Source organism: Amblyomma maculatum, chromosome 2 (assembly GCF_055883805.1).
Source record: "Amblyomma maculatum isolate TAMU_Amacu chromosome 2, ASM5588380v1, whole genome shotgun sequence".
Lineage (NCBI taxonomy): Eukaryota > Metazoa > Arthropoda > Arachnida > Ixodida > Ixodidae > Amblyomma > Amblyomma maculatum.
Window position 1 is genome coordinate 200,017,622 of NC_139345.1, and position 17,519 is coordinate 200,035,140.

General features: G+C 47.3%; 1 pseudogene; it reads left to right on the forward strand.

Annotated features, from left to right (window-relative positions):
* LOC146200922 (uncharacterized) overlaps positions 1-16,803 on the forward strand; it is a 38,103-nt pseudogene extending 21,300 nt beyond the window's left edge.
* Positions 16,804-17,519: the final 716 nt, after the last annotated feature.

A 17,519-nucleotide genomic window follows, 5' to 3' on the forward strand; every position in this document is an offset into this window, starting at 1 on the left:
GCTACTATCGCCAATTCGTTCCCAACTGCATACGCCTGCAAGCCCCTCTAAAAAAATTAAGGAAAGCAGCCCCGTGGGAATGGGGAAAGGAGCAGCAATCGAGTTTTCGTCAGCTCTCGCAAGCCATCGCCGACACCGCGTAACAGAAACTCCTCGACCTAAACAGGCCCTATTTGATCCAGATAGATGCGTATAATTTCGGCGTGGGCGCAGTGCTTCTCCAAAAGGAGGACAAGAAACTGCGCCCCGTGGCATTCGCCAGCCGTGCACTGTGGCCGGTGGAGCTCAACTACTGAGTGACAAGAGAGAGAATGCCTCGCTGTCGTCTTCGCACTCCGAAAGTTCGAGATGTATGTTGAAGGAACAAGGTTCACGGTCGAAACCGATCACATGGCCTGGACATGGCTGACCCGCCTATGCGAGACGAGGCTCGCGCGCTGGGCACTGATGCTGCAGCGCTTCGATTTTGAGCTGCGCTATCGGAAAGGAGCCACAAACATGGTTGTAGACGCGCTGTCGTGCGCACCGGTGAAGGACCCGTCCCCAGCCGCGGGAGAGGAGGCGCGGCAACTTCCCGGCTCGTCGGGAAAGGAGGGCCGAAAGGAGAAATTCCTTCCTCCGGAGCATGCGCATCTCGTGAAAGCGAAAACGCCTATCGAGATTGCATTCAGCAGGGAAGACCTTATCAAAGCTCAACGGGAAGACTCGCATTGTCATGCGGTGGTCGCCAGTCTCGGTGAAGAGACGACCAACCGACGCCTCTTGTCAAAGAGCGCCCAGAATCCGCAGAGACCGCGGTAGGCACGAGTTCTAGTGCATCTGGTATTGCTGCGAGGTAGCTGGAGAAGTTCCGGTTTGACGCTGATGGAGCTTTGCGGAAATACGTGCCATGCAAGGAAGACTCAAACGAGTGCTTCAAAGGCGTCATCCCCAGCCAACTTGGCATGCTGCTTCACCACGACGCAGACGGTCATGGAAGTGCACCAAAGACATGAAAGAGACTATGTCGGTTCGCTACCTGGTCAGGAATGAAGGCTGGTGTATCTAAATATGTACAGACTTGCCACGTCGTCCAAGAAATGAAGGCGCGAGGTAGAAAACCGCCTGGTCTGTTCCAGTCGATCGTGAGCACAAAGCCATGGGAAACTATGGCGTGCGATCGAATCGCGCCGCTGCCGTGCAGCAAAAGAGTGCATCAATTTGTTTTAGTGATGACGTGCCACTCCAGTGGAATCGCTGAGCTCTACCAGCTGCGAAACGCCACAAAGAAAGAGAACCTGACGAAGCTCTCAGGATTGTTCTGCCGCTACCGGAGAGGCTGATCAGTGACAACGCCTCGTACTTCACGGCGTAAGTTCGTGATACGTGTGCCGCCATGGGCGTACGGCAGCAGCGAAGGACGTGTTATCACCCGTAGTCAAATGTGACCGAACGCTGCAATTGCGATGTGAAGCCACTGTTCTGGGCATGCGCTCGGACGCACGACTGGGATGAGCACCTCGACGCGATCATCTTTGCACTGCGAACATGCGAGAATCGTCTGCTTTCCTGATGTTCGGGAGCAAACTAAATACGCCAACTGACACCATTTCGACCAAAAGGCAGTATGCTTCATCAGGCGAAACGGCAATAGCCGATTACGCACGACGCATGCGTAACTTGATCGCTTGCAAAAGGAAGTGAGCGAGGCCAGCCAAAATCACACTACAGCCAGGGCTAGTCGGATGGCTGCCTATGATCGCGCACGTAGGTACGTGGAATTCCAGGTGGGAGACTTCGCTCCAAAGTGCAGCCATGTGCACAGCGATGCGAACCCCGTGCGGCAATTGTGCCTAAAAAGATTGGGCCGTTCATAGTTGCTGCGAAGCTATCGCAGCAGAACTGCAAGCTGAAAGATCCGAACAAGGGTCGACTCGTCAAGCCGATCCACCCCGGGTAGCGACAGCAATACTTCCAACAGGTAGTGATTGGCAGGACGGCAGCGCCGATTCCGCGAAGACGCGAGAAAAGGTCAGTGCCCCCACCTATCCCCAATGCTCACCAGTACAACACCCGCTCTAGGCGAAGACGACCATGACGCGGTGACTGGCCTCACAACAACGCGTTGCCCGCTAAGAAGAGCGGGCAAGTAAACAACCGGTTGTGAGGACGCGAGCTTGATATGAGAGGGTCGTATCTAGCAGTACTGTTGGTGCGTCCCCTCGACCCAAACAAAGGGGGGAGGAAAGGAAAGCGGACGGTGGTGAAGACGCCACCAAGCTGTGTCCCCTCTCCACCCACCTGCCGTAGGAACCTGGCGAAATGGCAGGGAACTATTGGCTAGGAGCGCCAAGGGAAAAGTAATCGAAAATCCGAAATGGGCATCCTAGGAGGCGCTGCGAAGAAAAGCGTCGTCGCCCAGCGTCCCCGCAGATGCCGTCGACACCGCAGGCATCGGGTAGTCAGCAGCAGCGACGCCGTGGGTGCCAGCGATGGTCACCGCTCTAGACTCCACACCTCAAGTCGCCACCGACCAGCCGCCAAGAAGCAGCTCCCGGCAACGGTTCTGGACAGCTGTAGAAGCAGCAGCTCCTGGCTGCAATGCTGTCTCGCGAGCGTCGGGTCGCCAGGGACACTTTTCTCGAGATGAGCGTTTCGGATATCGCCGCCATGTTTCCAGCAAGTGGCGTATGAGCGTGCGTGTGGCGTGTGTCTGTGACCGCGGTCGTCGCAGCTGCGTGACTGCATGGAGATACCGCCAGCGTACCGACGAGCAGTGCCATGTGCAACACGTACGATTTTCGTCAGCACTTGCACATTGTACTGAACTGTGATTATCACGAGCTTCGAAGCATGGGTCTTAATTCGCGCTCACGGCAGACACAGTAGCTGTGAAGCAGCGAACGGAAAGATTGCGGCGCTACCAACGCTCCAGGCTCTGGACGTCGCAAAACAGACGTGGCAGCGCTTTCAACTGTGACAGTGATGAAAGTGTACGGATGACGGGACTACCCGACCATTCCATCCAGCGACCTGGGCAGCGGCGTTGGAACGTTGGATGCAAGACAACAAGGCGGCAAGGAAGTCATTGCCGGCCTAACTTCTCTTAAATTCAGGTGACGTTCGGTCTTTAGGGAGGAGGAATGTAGCGATCGCGGAGAACCGCGCATCCCTCCGAAACACCGCGCGCCGTGGAGGACGAAGGGGACAAACGTATTCCTTTTCCTCCCAGGATGAGTAACCCAAAAGGGCTGCTCGATAGCACCGTGTTTCCCTCTTCCCTCGACGGGCGTAGGAGCGCACCGCTAGGCGTCGCAGACGCGACGCTCAATGGCCTAAAACGGACCAAGGGAAGATGCGCCGAGAGCGGCGGGAACCGGCTACTGCCGTGGAGAGACGACAGCGAGCGCGACAACGAGAAGGCGCAAGGTAAGCACCTCCCCGCTTTACTTCTTTGTTGTCGCTATCTTGACCCCATCAAAACGGATAGTGTCGTCAGCAACATCATCATCAGCGTTTTTGGGAAGACCCAATAAATATCTGGTCCCGGGCAACATTCCTGTTCTGTGTTGTATCGTACATCGCATTACTACTTTGCGGTCGTGAAAACGGCTGCCCGTGGTGTGCGATCGCTGGAGCTCGGAGTTCGCAGCCTAGAATTCAGAGGAGGCTCGACGGCCTGGTAAGTACCCCTTGTGTGTGTGTGTGCGTGTGTGTGTGTGTGTGTGTGTGTGTGTGTGTGTGTGTGTGTGTGTGTGTGTGTGTGTGTGTGTGTGTGTGTGTGTGTGTGTGTGTGTGTGTGTGTGTGTGTGTGTGTGTGTGTGTGTGTGTGTGTGTGTGTGTGTGTGTGTGTGTGTGTGTGTGTGTGTGTGTGTGTGTGTGTGTGTGTGTGTGTGTGTGTGTGTGTGTGTGTGTGTGTGTGTGTGTGTGTGCGTGTGTGTGTGAAGCGGGGTGTATACATACACCCCGCTTCACACACGCATACACACACATGCTTCATTAAAGGCCACATTTTATTTGCCTATGTTTCAACCGGAAAGCCGGTCTTCTTCAAGAGTGGTTTCTTTTCTTTTCTGCTGCCCTTTTTATAGGGGTTGGCAAGAGAAAAGATAAAACATAGTAAAAAAAAAACTGAAAACTGGACAAAAAATGTACATCAAGCAGCGAAAAGAGACCCGGAGGTATACAGAAAATGCAGAGTTCTGAGAAGTATCATATTCATGAGTGACCACTCTTTTACTGTCTCATTGACAGGCATGTCGCGCAGAGCTCATGTGGTCCGCAGGATGCGTGTCTGCGTAGCTGCCGCAGTTGAGGAATACGTGGCGTTGTCACTTCCACCGCGGAAGGACGGGGAAAGAAGCTTGATCCAAACACATAGGAAGAAGGCAAGATTTGAACTTGGGGGGGGGGGGGGGAGGACCTCATATATTAGAGTAACCAGAAGGGAGAAGTGGCTTCTAGGAATGAAAAAGTAAAATAATAGGGCGGAAGGGAGGTTCTCCTCCCATCCCATCCCAGTTCCCCCTGTAGCACTGACTCCGCACGCCAGCAAATTGTTGATGTACAACAAGTGTGATGTGACCAAAATGCTAACAAAGGGCACCTTTATGGCACTTCAGTGCGCAAGATATTCTATGAGGCTTGTCGCGCTGCTTCTCAGATGGACACTCGCCTGATGTTTGTGCAAAACGTTTTTTTTTTTAACGGGAGGAAAGCTCTTACAAGATTTAGGATTCATGAGGCCCCGAAACTTCACCGTGCGTTCATTCGCGACACCGCAGGATTGAATGCGGGATTGAATAGGGACATAACTGTGTGGCAAAAGGAAAAAAAAGACACAAGGAAACAATTCATAATGACATTATCTTCATTGGATCAGAGGCTAGCAGTGTGTGGTCACAATAATCTAAGACAATTTCTGGAACTTCGCTCCAATCGCTATCCGCAAATGAATCATTGCTTTCTCGAATGAAATACAGGTTGCTTAGCAGTGACATTTGAATCGAATTGTTGGGCATTATGGCCTCCTGATGATCTCCTATCACTGAAAATACGCTTCGTGAAGGAGACACTATGTCCTGATTATGGACGAGGCTCCAAATGTATCTGCCAAGAAGCAAGTGCCGATGTGCTCGTTTATAAGAACTTCCAATCACACAAACGGTTCTGAGAATTCTTTAACACTGCTGACACCACAGCGGCAAGCTTTTTGTTGTTCTCAAGGACGTTCCCTGCAGTTTTAACCTGAGCATTGGAAGCTGTTTTTGGCAGTGCTATGATGGCGCCGCAAACGTCAAAGGAACGCACAGTAGGCTGTCAGCCCTAGTACAACATAAATATCCGCGAGCGCCGCACACACACTGAATTGCGCAAATACTAAGGCTTGTGCTGCAGGATGTGTAGCAGAAAGTGGAAGTGCGTCACGACTTCCTAGACATATTATAAGAAATTATAAACATTGTTACACTCTTCCCAATATCTTTAAACGTTTTGGGGATATTTCACAAAGATGAGAGGCATGAGTTGGATGCTCAAGGCCACAACCGAGGTCGATTGTTCCACATTTTGGCTCCTGAACTTGTTTCGTCATGGCTTAGCATCTGGAGAACGGATCGACGCCTTAGCAAAAGCCAGCGGATTTTTGAAAATGCGGTCGAAATTCAACACATACGAGAACATAAAGGGGTAGAGACACCAAATTACAAGATTGTGCAAAGCTTGTCAAGCGCTTTCTTTGTGTTTGAAGATCATCATAGTCGAGTATTACACACAAGGAAGGTGTAGAAAATATTTTAATTATTTTTTAAGTCTGTGGAAATGCTCGCCTCCGCATTCTGGGCCCATCACTAGCGCATTGACGTTGACGTAGGTTTACTCAAAAAACCAGAATAAAGTTTTTTGTGACGTCATTGGACAGTTTTCTGACGTAAGACACGATGGTGCTAGTCGGCTCGTTTCGGCTGTGGTACGTAAACTACCCGTACGTATACCAGCGTGGCAGCGTTCTAACAGTTGTAACGCTCACTGTAGGAAAAATTTTGCTTGATGGCAATATTCACTAAAATTTGCTAATGCTGCCGCTGACGGCGTAGCAATAGTAGGCGGACGGCGTTTGTAACGGTCGGCGTAGCCAAGAACCCGGCAGTGCAGCAGTGGGGCAATGTATAGCACTTCTTGGCTCTGTACTAGAAAATACAAATGTCGTCAGGATCGCTGCTATACTCGTGCAACAGTAGTATGCCTGCACAAGTGCGGAGCCTTTGGCAACGGGGCCTCCTGCGGGTGCGCCAGGCGGCGAACTGCGCTGCTCCCTGCCTTCCCTACTCGTCGCTAGGCCTAGTCTGTTTCGCCGGACGGCACTTTGGAATGGGACATCGACTCAACGATGTAGTAAAGGTTCGTATTCGATCACCGCCTTACCATAGGAAGCGTATCTAATAATAAAATAAGCTTGTTAAATGTGTGTATGGCGACGGTCCTCAGTCTGCCTAATTTACTCTCCACAAGTAGCGCCGACGACTGTTCCGGGCAGTTTGCAGCATTGCTCGGTGCGAAGGGTCACGCGGGCGCTTCGTAGTGATTGTACGCGTGTTCTGCGATGTAAGCAACTGTTGATTTCCGTTCACTTTTGCCAAAACCGTACTCGATGACCATATTCAATCGCTAAAATTTGTGAATTTTTTTTCTACACTCACCAGATTAGCACATATGAAATGGGCGCACGAAAACGGTGCCTCGATTAGTGCGACTCAAACTATACACTCCCGAGTGTTTACACGCTCTCCTTCATAGTAAAACTTCTCTCGCTTTTTAATTTTTTCCAGCCACTCACATAGCGCAGGAATTTGGGCGAAGCGAGCGGCCGACATTGGCACTGCTACGAGCAACGAGTTGTCTGAGAGCGAGTTGGAGAACTGTTCGCAGGCGAAAACGGCGTATGTTTCCGAATAATTCGTGTTTTCGCAGCATGACAGGATCACCAAAACGACGCAAACATTATGGTTAAGGATGCATTTGACCAACTGTTTCCGCAGTGTAACTCCGCCATGAAAGCATATTGGTGGAGTCACCCTGCAAACAGAGCAGACGACGCGCCTACTTGTTGACGTCACAAATTTTCGGTTCACGGGACATTTCAGTGTTATCTGCTGTTTTTTTGAGGTCAAGTAAAAATATGGCAGCTATGAACCGAAACCGAAACAGCTGCTTTCTAAAAATACGATAATAATTTATGTAATGTGATTTCAGGCTTCTAGCACTGCGCTTTATGCGTACATAATCGCTGCGTACTATTTACAACGTAAAAGTACAGCACGAAAATTTAGTTTTCCTACCCCTGTAATGAACAGCCAGCTGAAATTACTATTTTAACGATAAGGAACCGTAAGCCGAGCGTAGCAGAATACATAACTGAGATGCACAAGTGGACTAGGCTATTTGGGAGGGTCTCAGTGACCTTAGGAAGCAAGGATTTGACTGGTTGGTTGCTTCACAGGAAGGGAAAGGCGCAGTATCTGTCATACTTGCTCTGTGGACACCTGAACCGCGCCGTAAGGGAAGGGAGGAAGGTGGGAGTGAAAGTGGAAAGAGAGAAAGGGGAGCCATAGTGGAGGGCTACGGAGTAATTTCGACCACCTGGGGAACTTTAACGTGCGCTGACATCACACAGCACACGGACGCCACTTCCTTTCGCCTCCATCGAAACGCAATTTTGCCGACTTTGGAAACAGGCACAAACAGAGACGCGTACAGAAGATTTGGATGCTAAAGCGAATTAAGCTACTGTGCCAACCGGATTGAAGACTTAACAATGGCATGATGATGAATCTGTGCCTCACGTAGTTCCATCGTCCGAGGAGATTTTCCTTCTGCGGTTCTGCGAGGTACTGGAGACAGTACATTCCTCGCTTAAACACAGGTATCTATCAAAAATGTCGCAGCACACGTCGCATATTGAGAGGTTTTTGACAGAAAATGGAGGCAGCACGTAGCTGTTGAAAACCTACGAAAAAGAAATTAGGCCTGAATGGCTCAACCTTACCTGAGTATGCTCACAGATGTAGAAAGGTAGCGCATTACACTCTTGAAAACATTTCAAGATGTTGTAGACGTTCTTTCGGTCGATATAACAGTGAGCAGCTGCGCGATCTTTTTTGCTCGAGTTAGCTAAGCTTGTCAAACTTGCTTTGACTATTTCATTCAAGTCATGCGGATCTGAGATCGTTTTCATGCATCATGACGTCAAAAAGTATTTGCGATCAACTATGGCAAAGGCGTAAAATTTATCATAAGCTTTTCCATCTCCCCTTCAAACTAAATTTGGTGACATCGCGGACATTTTTACCCCGCGATCTACTGTGCGGAGGAGCACAGTGTTATTGTGCGGTAGCCATTGGACGGTATGAAGGACAGCGAACATCATCGCAGAAAAAAAAAAAAAGTAGCATTCTTTACACTCTCCTGAACTAAAATTATCCACTCTTTTCAAATCGGCACTCAGTTCCCAGTTCGTCATTACAACCTCTGCTCCTGGATTCCTGTCTGCGTCTTCGTTCATTTTTCCGGAAGATGCAGCAAGAGTTCTCATTCAGTCTTTAAGCTATAAATTGTTATCGTATAGGGGAAATGTTAATGCATCCTATTGTGTCTTTGACACGAAGTGTTTAAATTCTGCTAATTTTGGAATGTTATTGCAGAAGGGTTTTTGTTGCCGATTTCTTTCTATTACTTTGACTAGGTACTTTATAAATGTCTCCGAAGACTTTATGTATATTTAAGTTTTTATCCTAATTCATTTTTAGCATATTAAAAATCATGTGGGTGTTTTTCTATTCTTAGCCCATTTACCAGGCCTAGGCAGGATACTTCAAAAAACTATCTTTGATACTGATATTCGATACCCTGAAAAATTAAATTTCCGATACCGATACAAGATCCAGAATTGAAACCGATTTTCGATACAGTTACTCGGTACTGTATCGGCGATACTTCGATACATCCCTAGAATCCCAACATAGTTTCGGTGATTAGCGACGTTAGTAAATTTACCGTGATTTCTGCAATCTTGAGTGCATTACTATGAAGTAGTTTTCCAGAAAGGGCTAAAACAAATCCGACAGCATGACGTTATTGAAGCTCCTCTGTCTGAGCAGCTAGCCTTGTAAAAACGTCACATTGTATTGAAGCCATTGTTGCAATGTAATGATCTCTTACACAAGCAGCCTAGCGAAAAACTTTCTTTAAGTAATGATTTTCATACGAACCTAACTGTGGGCACCTGGCTGTATATACTGTACATCTGAAACTTTTTCTGTTGCTTTTCATTTCATCAGACGCGTTACTTATCCGGCGGCCCCTGCGTTCTCTCTGTGCTAAAAGGAGCAACCTAGTGAGTTTGGAGAACACAGCAGTTATCTTGTCATTCGCGCGATAACAGAATTTTAAAGTTGTGCATATTGTTCAAAGCTCGAAGGAAAACAACCAAAACAAAATAGCTGCACGTTTTTATTATCCCGGAAAGAGCCTGATGTGAACGTACTAAAATATGAGGCAAAGGAGAAAGCCTCTCAGCATACGCACACGATCACGCCGCAGTGCTATGGATGAAGATGCCTTTTATCAATAGGTGAGAATGATTCAGCATCGCGTCGACTCAAGGATACTGATTGTAGTTAAGTAACTCAATTTCAATAGTATCACTGGCGAACTACGGCTGGTTGTAGATAAAAGATAGAAGTCTTTTTTTTTTTAGAGTGGCTCATATGCTGTCAATAAATTCGCATGTTTACTTTACAAAATGTTTAAAAAAACATTTGTTAGCCGACTGCATCGTGGCCGACTGAGGTATTAGAAGTTTGTGTTCTTGCCGCCAAGCAAAGCCGACACGCGGATCCCAGCGGTTTGGAAAAGGGTGAGACATAATTTACCGCGTTAAACAGTACACAGAGCACGCTGCTTGACGAGAATCAGATGCCGCAGACACGGACAGGAGTGCAGCAGTGTACATAGTTTGTACTACATGTTCGCCTTTCTTGCGTTGCCGCTTTGTTCTTTTCTTTGTGTGTCTGTTAACGGCTTAGCGGCTTTGTGATACACACTCAGTGCCCACAAGTAAAGAACCTCGTGAGCACCTACATAACATCGGCTCCTTTATTCTTAAAAGGAACCTGGAAATGTGGTTGATGCTGAGGGGACGGGGTATTTGGAGGGAACTCAGAGCAGAAGGGAACTCAGACGACACTAGAAGCCGAGCTGCCTCTGGGCTTGTGCAGAGTCGATCACACTTGTCTAAAGCGCTCTATCGGTGTTCTGTGGTTGAAGTAAAGTGAAACTTTGAGCTATATTCAGACGTTAAATGATAGCACTAGTGCTCTAGCATGACCTCAATGTCGTCAGAAGCGCTCAAGCACAAGAGCATGAACAAAGCAGCTGCGTTAAAATTCCACTTGATGTGCTGCGCGGCGAACCCTTTAATCGTCTAGACAAGTGTGATCGACCCTGTACTACCTAGTAGCCTGAGCTAGCGCCGTGAACCCAAACTCTCACAGCGGCTTCGATATTTGCAATTTTCCTAGGTTTCTTTAGAATCGAGTGTTGTTAAAATACACGATATACGAAAAATATATTTTCGATATTGATACTCCGATACTGTCATTTTCAGCACACAATGCGTAATACAGGTACACAAAATATATCTAAATATAGCGTCAAATATACATGTATCTTCGATACTGCACATGACTGCCATTTACTCCACTAAGACGAATAAAAGTGAATTTTGCATATTTAGAATCCCGATGTCTTGACATGGAGCGTGCGCTGATGAGTACGGGAAAGACGAATGAAAAACTAAGGCAATGGTATTCAGGCCTCAGCCCGACTCCCCCATCCGCAGGTTGAAACTCTGTGACTATGATTTGAGTCAAGAATTACTGACTTTCCAAAGCACGAATACTCCAGAAGTGTTGCTTACGAAACAAGGGATGTTTATTCGCCATTACTGTATCAGTTTAGTACTTAACGTATGGTCATTTCTATTTTCTTAGAAGCTACGGGAGCTGTTCAAGGCTGTCAGGCGGCAACACTTCATTTCGGTAATCTTTAAGCAAGGTTTCAGATGCCAAATAAGCAGCTTCTGAATACGGAACATTCAGAAGTGGCACAGGGTATTTCCTTTTTAAATGCAGCTTACCTAGTTAGGACTAAATGCTAACATCTACCGCAGACGTCCGCCTGAGTGAGTTCCGAACGAGTAGGATTTTTATCTAGTCTAGCCACGAGCTGCTCGTTTAACTGACCACAATATGAAATTAATAAAGAACACTGAAACTGCTACAGGAAGAGTGAGATATCTCCAAAACCAGAGTGCGCTTACACGTTGTTGACGTTGTTGACGTTGTTGACGTTGTTGACGTTGTTGGCATTGTTGGCGTTGCTGACGTCGTTGAAGCTTCAGTAAGCGCTGCAACAGTTGTAGAACTACTGGTAGCTATGGACGTCGTACTGGGATTCGTCCCCTTCGCACTCTCCGAAGAAGGTGCTGGGGTCCAAGGCGCGGTTAGAACTTGGCTGACCGCAGTTGACGGTGCGCTGTCGTGTGCCGCCAACAGAGCTTCCGTGATACCTTGCAAACAGTGCCACAAAATGAAAAACTAAAACTTGTCACATTCCTCACACCAAAGGAATGGACACGACTATGAATAAAATCACATTAATTCAGTGACTAGAAAACATCGAGAATAACGTTACACAAATGCTGATGACAGAAGCTATTATCCCTCATTTGGGTAGGCTACAGCATTCTCAACGAAATCGGGACACTGCAGTAAGTGCAAGGAAGAACGGAAATCTGAGCTAGTTGGTGCATTGCAAGATCAAAAAACATTAATTTTTGTGCAGGGGGACTTAATGGGGCAGGTTGGTGAAATTTTGAGGGTCTTTGATAGTTGCGGGCAGGGTTTGAAGTTTACTTTTGAGGTACCGAGCGCCAAGGGGTTGCAGTTTTTAGATTTAAGGTTAGTATTAAAGTTAGATCATGTATGCTGGGCTTTCCGGCAGCGTTCGGAGAAGCCGTTACTTAGTTACAAATCAGCCCACTCAAAATTGGTAAAATGTGGTATAGCTGTCGCGTGCTTGGGGTCTGCCCTTTCAAAATCGTGTGAGCATGAAATGATTAGTAGTTTTGGACAGCAGATTGACAGATTAAGATTGGCGGCATATCCGGATCAGGTAATCTCACTTGCCTGTAAAAAAATTTTAAGAAAACTAAAGTCGGTAGATAGATCTCAACCACAGGAGCAGGGCAGTAGAAAGAAGTACGCAGTCATCCCGTACGTACACCGGTTGTCGCATAGGTTAAGGAACATAGGATCAAGATATGGTGTTGATGTAGTATTTTCAGCCCCCAAAAAACTTGCCAAGATATGTGCCATAGTGGACAGAAGAATGAAGAATCAACAAAAAAGCGAGAGGAGGTCGTGTAAAATAAATCACCAGGTTAAGTTCGTACCATGTGCTGAAGGCGTGGTGTATGACATAGAATTTTCTTGCGGAAGGAGGTATATAGGCCAAACAGGTAAATGTATCAACACCCGGCTACGCCAACATAAGGCATCTTTGAAAAATGCCCCATCTTCGAACCTTGCCCTGCACTACAGGGACTGCCCTTTAAATAATGATCAGAGATATCCTGATAAAAAACTATGCACACCTCTTTTTAACAACACTAATGTAATCTACAGGCATAAGGATCAACTAACCAGGGAGTTATCGGAAGCCTATCACATCCATAAAAAAGGGGATAGTTGCGTGAGCACGCCATCGGTGCTTCTGCATGACACTGAGATTGTATATTTGGATTCCCATGATTAGACTGATGCTTGTTTGGGAGCGCATGCGTCCTGGTTCTTGAAGAAAAAAAGTGTATATTACCTGTGCTTTTTTCGAATAAACTTCAGTTGTTAGTCAGCGCTTGTCCGTTATTCTCCCTTCTCTGTTTGTCCCAAGTAGCCGCGCTGTTTTTTGATCTTTAAGTGCAAGGAATATCCTCAAATTATTTTGCCTGTGAGCGGCCCATTTACAAAATGTTTTTCACAACATCCGGCTATTTATATAAAACAACGAAATCTCCCCTAGAATCTGCCACACCCCCGAAGGAGGGGTGAGGAATAAATACAAGTCTACTTGTGAAAGCGTGGGCTTGGCCTATTCCACTGTTGTGTTCTCTCACATACTGGCCAGCTATCTGCTCTCACTCGTTACACCGAGCAAATAGACTCATAGCATATTATTATTGTGTTTATGTAAGTGTTAAGTGAACTAAGCTGGAGGAATCTGTGCATGCGTGGCCGTTAGTGTCTTGTGAGCACTTTAGAGGATCTGTTTCAACGTTTAGAAGAGGTAGCGCCCTAACAAGGCTGCACGCTGCTCGCGCGGCTCTGAAAAACTCCAGCGTCGCTCCCTCATTATTCGGTGCAATATTTCGCTCTAAGCGGCTGTAGTCGCTTTCATTTCGCACCGGATCGCTTATGCCTCGAAGTTATCAATACAACAATTTTTTTAGATAATTAGCAATTTTCGAGCTGTTAAATCTGACTACATCGTGCATACTCTCTCGCCTATGACAGCAATATTTTTGATTTTTTGTCGGCTGAAATACTGTTGTCTATTTTATTAACTTTCGTCGCTGAAAATGTAAAGCTGGTTATGAGCTGACCATTGGTAGGCAATAATACTAGAAGAAAATGTTTCTCCCACCGTAGCTTGAGTGATTTGACGTTGTGTCACTAAATGACGCCATGACACTCGAATGTGTCTCCACAGCAGGGAAAACCAAAAATGACGCGTTCGCATTGTTTACCTTTATGTAAGACACTAAAATAAGAACTATTTGTAATTGTACTTCATTCTACGTGCTATAATGGGTCTGCTGGAAAAGGTACAGCTAGTCTAGCATAACAGCAAGGAATATTTGAAAGCCAATTAGTCTGCTGTAATCTATCGCGTACCTCCCGAGGCAAGGATTATTCCTCGCGTGCAGCCCCTCACTACGAAACAAAGGCTTTAAATGCGCGCGTATTTATATTATTGTCGTAAATGCAGCGTCGTTATGCGGAGAAATGTTTGCAATATTTTCAGTTATGCTCGTACCGTTCATGGGCCCGTCTACCATCACCGTCACATTTTTTTTGTTGCACTAACCTCAAAACTGCCGACAGTAACTCGATACTGGGAAAACAGTATGGTAAAAGTGTCTACCTGCAATTTTCTGTGACAACCGTAATAAAGTTCGCCCTCCGGTAAGTCAGTGAAAGGTTACATAAGTCCGTAACGGTATGCTATAAGTGTCAAATAAAAGGATTACTTAAGGTTTTACATTTGCTCACTTTTGTTGATAAACTGCTGCTTGAACAGAATTAGGACAGGTATGCCATTTATTTCAATTACTGCTTGACCTAGCTCAGGTCGTTGAACCTGGCTCAAACAGCGCAGCAGTGTTAAATAATAAGCAATTAAGTGCAGTTACCGTATTCGGTAGCGACGAGGAAATGCCAGAGGAGCATTCATAATATATAATGAGCACAGCAACAGGAATATCAAATTGAAGTTCACGACGAACATTTATATCTGCTGAAACAAAAGTTGGTGCAAGAGCTGTACAAGCTTTAAAACAAATGAAGGAATATTTCTTGATTTATGCACGAAGCGATGTAATTGCACACCGAGCTCGAAAGGGCCATTTCGTAAGAGAATAATGATTTGTTCAAGGCAGCCGTGTTGCTTTTCTGGTGGCTGACTGTGGAGCGTATTGAGGCGGGAGAGCTTTCTTAGGGTAGAGTTTAATAATGTACTGATATTCAATTTATGGATGTTAACCGACTTAGAATTCCATCTCTGTATTTCTAATAATTCTACCGCTTTTAAAAGGCTACCCTAGACGGCTTAGTCTGTTGTTGCAGTAAGCGTAGATTCCTGGTATCATAGCTCATTATCGAGTCATAGAGCGATCATACAGACTTTGATGGGGAAACAGTGCCTGAACCAACGGCAGTAAAAAAGACCGGTCACCTCGCTTTGCACATAACGTAAGTGAAAAGTTCTTAGAGCACTGCATAATCCGCAGTGAACAAAGGCGAAAGCCTGTGCGTTGCTGCTGCACATGGTACAGGGCACCCCTCGTCGAACACAACGACCGTTTCGTTGAACGAATCAAAGTTCATCGCCGTTCTACGTTTGGGTTACAGGAAAGGAAAGGCACAGTATCTGTCACTCGCTGAAGCTCGCTAATGATGAATAACTTTATTAACACCCTTCAAGGAAAAGATTCCTCCCCTTCCAGCGGGCTAGAATCCCTTGAGATTTAGCGGTGTCCAAGGCCAGATGGATGATTTTTGTTTGGACTTCTTTGTTCTGGCTGATCAATAAAGCCTCTCAGGACTCCAAATTCATGCCTGGTTCATTGTTGGTTTCTGGTGGCACCGACCTGCTTTTCGAGCAGTACAGCATCAAGCAGATCCATGAAATCGAACAGAGTATTACAGCTGACACCGAGAAGAAGAAAGATCTGCGACTGATGGTTGGAGAGCGCTACAGATATTTGATTGAGGCTGCCGATACTATTGGAAAAATGCCGCGCACTTCGGCCAACGTGAAGCAGTACATGACACAACTGATGGAGCAATGCCAGAGCTTGCAGGACAAGCCTTAAGCACCAGTGGCCGCCCGGTCTGAACACTCGGCACTATCCCATCACTACACTGTCCTTGCTCTAGTGAAGCTTCTTGTGGACCTCCCCTCTAAGCTTTCGAGTGAAGCGGAACAAGAGTTCTAGGGTCGTGCGGCATGCTTCCAGTGCTTGGGACAGCACGTGGTCTGGCACCTGCAGCTGGGCACTGGCCTGGAGCCGTGGTAGGTACTGGTTGCACGTCAAGAGACCTCCCTCGCTTCCCTCGGACAGTGTCTGCTCCAGGGTTTCTGGAGGAGGTTGCTATCCTTGGAGCTGCCTCTATCCTTGGAGGACTCAGTGGAGTCGGTCACTGGGCTTGCACTGCTCCTGAACTTGTCCCCTACCCGAATTACTCACCCAGTAACTGCAGCACCGCTTGGGCCTGGTGGACCAACTCCTGGGATCAGACAGTGTTGCCACTAGAGAGCAGCTGTGCGATCTCGCCAACCTGTTGGTGTCCACCCTTCAGCGTGTGCAAGCTGCCTACCTAACTTCCCAGCCAAGTGCACTGGAGTCACGCATATCTGAGGTCACCAGAAACACCACCTGTAATCTGGTGAGCTTCTCAGAGAGTCCATTGTTTCTTTATGCTCCTGCACCCGTACGAGAATTTCAAGTGCAAGTTAACATTGACCCTCCACAGCTGAAAAGTCTTCAGCAAGGATGTCGCCAGTTTGTAAAGAACATGCAGAAGAAGAGTGTGGGGAGGGTTGTGTCTCGCCTGGCTGAGCTCCACTCGCTGCATGCGCTTGCTCAACTAGGTGCCAACATCAGGGAACGCCTGCCAAAGGAGGACACAGAACTGGGAACATTAGTTCTGGGAGAACGACTTTCATCGTGGGACCACTTTTTTTCTGCCATTTGGGTAATCGCATTACAGAGCTGGTAGCCTACAGCGTAATGCTGCCATGGACTCTTGCCTATGTTCTTTGAGTTCCATGAAGGATACCTCCAAGGGCTCCGTACTTGAGCAGCCATGTGTATCATACCTGCAATTTCGTTACAGTGTTTGCACCGAGGGCCCTGTATCGCCGGATGCCATCTTCTTAGTGCGAGTGGGTTGGGAAAAACCCCCTGCTGCAACTTTCTCCATATAACCTCTTCTTTTTTGCTTATACTTTTGCCTGGTCAAGGCAGTGTCTGCCTTTCTGATCTGTAATGATTGAGAATATCATGGTATGTTTTCACCTCTTCGCTCTGAAGGGGCTCTCTGCTCAACGAGACCGCACTGGTAACCCGGTATATAAGTCCTCGGGATAGTACGTGCGCTGTCTCGTTTCCTCGCAGGCACTCGTGGGCCGGAGTCCAGTTGAGGTTAATCAGCTCTGTAGGTGGCGGTCCTGCAGCCAGAATTTTAACTGCTTCGGCAGATACCCTGCCTGTGTTGTAGTTTTAAATAGCCGATTGGGCGACGATTACAATCACCTTATATTCTGTTGTATTAGGGCCAGCGCAATGGCCACCTCCTCAGCCGCTGTTGCGTCCCTCTGTCGAATGCTGCAGCACGAGACCCGGTCCTCGTCCTCCCTGTTTGCTAGGGTTAGGGAACCCGTTCTGCGTTCGTATTCCGCCGCGTCCGTGTAAACCACGTCCTGTCTATCTGCTACGTTTTTTCTGAAGAGCTTTCTCTCTGTCTTTCCTTCTGCGCGCATGGTGTACCGGGTTCATGTTCCTTGGAAGTGGTGAGATTTTTATTTTGTTCCTTTTGTCCGTTGCGATATTCTCAGTCAGTTTTAGGTTAGCTCGAGGTTCGAAGCCTAGCTTTTCTAGTATTTTTAATCCCAATCGGCTGCGTAGGCGTCTTTGCTGCTGT